Raw genomic sequence first — 6,086 nt, forward strand, 5'->3', positions numbered from 1 at the left:
TGGTCAGTACAGTGGCGGGTAACCCCTGCCCAGTCCGGGCGACGTGCGGGTCATCGTGTGATGACGTCATGGGGAGCTGTGGCTCTGCAGGTGCCGAGGCCAAGCCATCGCGGGGGGCCCCGGCGGACGTGGGTCCTCAGGCTGCCGAGCCCCTGAAGCAAACTGCCGAGGCCTTGGAGGGAATTATTGGTCCTAGGTACTGATTTCGAGGCCACAGTAGCCTAGACGTGGCTCCCCATGCTGCGTTGTCCTTGGAGCAGGAGTTGGCAGCTCAGTGAGGCATGGGCGTCAGCCATGTGCATAGTGGTTAGCACAGTGGTGGGTAACCCCTGCCCCGTCCTGCTTCCTGTCCCGTCGGCCACTCTGCTGTACTGTGCTGAGCGTGCGGCCGATGTCAGGGGCAGCAGTTGGCTGAGTTAATGCGACACGACGTTTTGTCAGAGGGACGGGAGAAGGAAGAGGTAGCGGAGTGCTGCCGAGCCCGCCTCGCGCGAGACGGAGGGTCAGTGGCCCGGCCGAGGCCTTCGGCGGGGAGTCGCTCGAGGTCAGTGGTGAGGGGGCCTCGGGCGAGTCGGAGAATCGGCCGAGGCCAGCGGTGAGGGGGCCTCGGGCGAGTCGGAGAACCGGCCGAGGCCAGCGGTGTTTTAGCTGGTTTCGATCTTTACGAAGTCTACGCAGTCGTTTTTTGGGTCTTGCTTAGGGTACCCCTTCTCACGGCATCCGACACTACGGCATCAACACGAGCTCGCCGGAGTTATGGCCGTGGCGTCGGAAAAACAGAGCAAGAGAGCGGAGGCAAACGGCGACGGCCAAGGCTAAGTAGAGCGGCTTAGAAGCGCAAGGAAGCTGCGCTGTGGCCTTCACCGCGCCAGCGCGACGTCAAAGACGGCCACGACCGCGCCTGGAAGCAAACCGAAGATCGCCGGCCATGTAGCTAGGGCGGTGAGTACTGTTCACCGAATTTACAGATTTGCCATTCGGTTTCAAATTCAAATTACTCCCAAATTTGTATAGCAACTCAAAAATCTCCAAAAATAAAAGTTGTTTAAAATTAAAAGTTCTACAACTTTGCTTTTATAACCAACCCCTAATTCTATCTAGATTTTGAAATGATCTTTTAAATTCAAATAGGGGATATTTAACGAATTACGCCTTTTTGAATTACTCAAAATTTTTCTAAACAACTTGAAAAACTCCAAAAACAAACTTTGTATAACTTGCCAAGATCTACACTTTTGCTTTTGGGCCCAACCCCAAAATATGCTTAGATTTTGAAATGGATTTTCAGGGTAGGGTTTAAATGTTGAAAAGCGGGGTTTTCTGGAAAAATTCAAAATCCAAACAAACATTGAACTTGAGTCAAACAATACAATTCAACATTCATTACACAATTGTAAACTTGTTTTAGTAAATATACATCAAAGTTTTCACCAAATGCCAAATGCTTTGCAATGCATATGATGACATGTCAGATTTTAACTAAGTTGATAAATATACATCAACGTCGACCTAACTTGTTAGACCTAACTTGTTAGACGAACCTTTAAAAGGTTTCATAGTGAACCCTGTCGACCTTCCTTGGTAGTGGGTTAAGAGGCTCGCGACCTCGGACGAAAGGGTAAATCACGACTCACAGTGAAAGTGTACAACCTCTGCAGAGTGTAAAACTGGTATATCAGTCGTGCTCACGGTCACGAGCGGCCTTGGAACATTTACAGAATAGATGATCACTAATGATTAATGATGATGAACATGGATGATACTGATGATGAATATGCTCATTAATAATTATTGTTTATGCTATTCATTATTCATGTTTACCTGATCATGTGTTTATGGGCTTGTGATGAATTTGTTGCTACTCAATCGCTAAAATCATGACTTATTAAAAGCTAATCGCAGTTAAATCAGTGTCAGCCTTTTGAGCCTCATGAACCCCATGTTATATTATTGAGTACGACATGTATTTACATTTGCTTTACTTTTTAAATCTTTGGAAAAATCCCGGATGGGTACCAAATTGCTAGAGTTTGGAGAAATTAAGCATGTGATCAACCAGTCAGTTGTCCCTGTGAATTTAGAGTCTTCGCCCGAAGATCAGAGTTATCTTTCCGCTGTTTGCTATCTAAGGTTATATATTCTTTATACTAAGTACGTTATATATTGAGCATTGTCTATTGATATTATCTTTATTTGTAGTTATATATGAGATTTGACTTCCTGGGCTCACATATGGTGTATATCTGGTTTTGTTCTTAAAACCAGGTGCTACATGCACGAAAGAGAATGTCTTGGAAAATTTGATGTGTGTATCTCCTTTTGCCCAATCACTATTTTTCATGGCATTCCTTCTCTTTTATTTCCAAAGGTTGTACAAGTTGAAAATGTTTCTGTTGCAGAACTGTCTAATTCAAAGAGCAAACAGATGTGGAACCTACATCAAAGAAGGCCAATGGAATTGCCTTAGGCAGGGTCCAAAGAGTACAATGATGAAGTTAGGGACAATAGGAAATAAGAACCAGCGTCATGCTAAATAATGCTGCAGCATATGGTACGATGGTACCTTCTGGGATGTTCAACAGTGATCATGGCCCTTTCCAGGCATTTCTTCAGCAATGATGGATCCTTAGACGACACACAAGACTGACAGCAATGTACAGATATTCCATTCCAGCATTGCACAGTGGAAGTTTCATAAAATAGACTTCGACTTTTCTGACTACAAAATCGAGCAGATGTCGACAAATATAGCCCCCTCTCTCACTCAGTTGGAAAGCAGATACAAAAATGTCATCCGCTTATCACAGGTCAAAATCACAGTTTGCTTGTTCACCACTGGCAATTATTCTCTTCTGGCTCTGAAGAGCCTTTGTGCCTTGATGAGGGACTCCGAAGATGTAGCTACGCTCCAGTATTGCTGCATAGCATATCATATGTAGACGCTCTTTGTGGCTTTCCATCTCACTCCCATCTTTCCAGACTGACAAAGAACAAATACACTTCAGTTTTCATATTGAGATATTTATCACTGCAACAAGCTTCTCAAGCTGGTGGGGCAGCACCGACAGAAATGTCCCTAATAAAATGCGAAAGGGTCCCAATACCCTAATCATCCTAGTGACTTGAGGCCTGTTCGTTTCGTCGTAAACGATCGTGGATTATTTACTACTGGCTGGTTTGGCTGGTTTGGTGTGAGAGAAAAATACTGTTCCAGCTTATAATCCACGATCGTATACGATCATATAAGCCTAGCCGAACAGGCTGTTGGGAAGTCTAGAAGCACCGAAACACCTGCATGTTTGAGGGAGGCATGCCAATTATTTAGACACTCTGTGGTAAACCTAGTCAACGAGTGTATCTGTGGTGCTTGGTTGGTGCTTCCACACTCCATGAACTCCTTACCTCGCTCACACCTGACACTTAATCAGGTGGTGGATGGTATTTTCTTTTTTTCAACAACGGAAGCTTTATTAATTTCAAGATCTTTACATTGAGTTGATATAACCATCTTCAAACACTCCAGGATACACATAGCGTCACAAAAAGATTTAAAAAGTTTAGATTTAGACACACTAATAGTACTCGATTCGTAGACTAGACTGTCATCCATGTGCCCTTGTGGTGGATGGCATTTTCTGATCATTTTGGCCCGTTTAGTTCCATGTATGCGAAAAAGCCTGCAAAACAGCACGTGTTGGACGTGTGTTCCCCAGACGCCCTTCAACACCGAGGCCATATGTTAATTGGACAACGCAAGCGAATCGACATGTTATGGCAGGGAGACTTGGAAAACCTTTGCATTGTGATGCTTTTGTAACCCTGATTGCTAGATGGGTTGCCACTTTAGTCAATTGGCCTCCTCCACTGTAATATTTTCCTCTTAATAAAATGACACGCAGCTCTTCCGTTTTACTCGAGATAAAATATTGAGATATTGCACATGTAGCAGTTAATACTTATTTGCATGGCATCACTCTAGAGGATATGCCTTCCAGCACTTTCAGTGCAACAATTCTGTTTTCTGTCAACTTAAGTGTTGCAAGTAAGTAGCTAGACAAGTGGAATTTCTCCTGCCAGAGGGCCAGCTTGGCACTTAGCCGCTTGATTGCATTATATAGGATAAGCAAACTTGGGCATATTCTAGTGTATAAAGTAGATGCTAGCTTGGATGCTAAGCCACCTGAAAACAGCTAGACAGTTGTAGGGTCGAGATGGCGAACAAGAGGGAGGGGTGAATAGTCCTTTCTAAAATTAATTGCGTCGACTAATCGAAACAAATATGGAATTAAGACTATCGGTCTAGCCAAGACTACACCCCTCTATCTATGTTCTCTAGCACCTTCCAAAGATACTAATCAAACAACAAAGGTGCCAGGCTAGCTAAAGCTCACCTAACCAATTCTAGGAGTAAGGTCACACAAACCTATGCCACTAGTACTTTAAGCAACAAGGGAGCTCCTACACATGCTAGTAAGCAAAAGCACAAAGCCACCTAATGCTCACTAGCAATGCTCAATAACAAGGCAACCAATGTCAAATTAGAGAGCGCAATTACTTAGCTACACAAACTAAGCAATATGACTAACAAGGTTACACAAACCAAATTAGCCACGCAAGGGAGCTACTTCTATGCTACACAAGCAAGAAGGTAACTAGCAAGCTACACAAGCTAACTAATTACAAAAGCAACAACACAAGCTCAATGTATATGAAAGTAATCGCAAGCTTGTGTAACAGGGATGCAAACTAACGGGAAGAACAAGGTTGACACGATGATTTTTCTCCCGAGGTTCACGTGTTTGCCAATTTATTCAAATGTGAAAATGTGATCTTTCCTTTTATTTTCTTCCCCAAATTCATTCAAATGAATTTTTAAACTTTTTCAAAGTAATTTCAAAAGTTGGACCCAAAATAAAAGTTGTTCAGAAAAATGTACTCTGCAACTTTGCCAAAAAGAGTAAGGCCAAAATCCAATTAGATTTTGAACTATAGATTTAAAGTTAATTTAAATCAAAAACCCTATTTTAGAAGATTATTTTTAAAAGCAAAATTTGAGAAAACTTTGAATATACACCTTGCTCCAAATTGCATCCTAATTACTTCTAAGTGGTCTAAGTGATCAACCAAGGTACACACATGACAAAACAAACATAGCATCCAATCTATTAAAACAAAACTATGCAACATACATGTTTCATTAGTATGTTTCAATTCTATATTTCATGTCATGCTTATGAATGCATAATAATGATTATGCTCATGATTTGCAAAATGTTAATGCATGCTTAACACCGAGGTGTTACAGCCCTCCCCCTTATAAGAATCTCGTCTCGAGATTTTGAGTTACGAACCATTTGTTATAAAAATCCTTATAAGCGTTTTGTAGATATTCTCCTGTTTCCCCCGTCGCATCACCATCATCGTGATGACTCCACTGTATCTTATATATTCTCACCACTTTATTCCGAGTGACTCGGTCCTTAGTGTCCAAAACTCGAACCGGTTGCTCACGGTATTCCAAGTCTGATTTGATCCGAATTCCCTGAGGTTCTATTCTCTCTTCCGGAACACGCAAGCACTTCTTCAACTGTGATACATGGAAGACTGGAAAGATCGAACCCATCGCTTCTGGTAACTGTAACTTATAAGCCACGGGACCCTTCTTCTCTATGATCTTGTACGGTCCTATAAACCTAGCAGCAAGTTTCTTCTTGATTCCAAACCGTTTCTTCTTCATTGGGGTAACTTTCAAATAGACATAGTCACCAACTTGAAAATTCTAGCGGTCTCCTTCTCTTATCTACATAACTCTTCTGGCGTGACTATGCCGCTTTCATGTTTTGTTGGATAATACGAACCTTTTTCTCAGCCTCGTCAACAAAATCGATTCCGTAAAACCTTCTCTCTCCAAGCTCAACCCAATTCAACGGTGTCCTACATTTCCTGCCATACAATGCTTCAAATGGAGCCATCTTGATACTCTCTTGGTAACTATTGTTGTAAGCGAACTCTACCAAAGGTAACCATGATTCCCATGAACCCCTAGACGATAACACACAAGCTCTAAGCATATCTTCAAGGACAGC

The sequence above is a fragment of the Miscanthus floridulus genome, chromosome 13 (assembly GCF_019320115.1).
Source record: "Miscanthus floridulus cultivar M001 chromosome 13, ASM1932011v1, whole genome shotgun sequence".
Lineage (NCBI taxonomy): Eukaryota > Viridiplantae > Streptophyta > Magnoliopsida > Poales > Poaceae > Miscanthus > Miscanthus floridulus.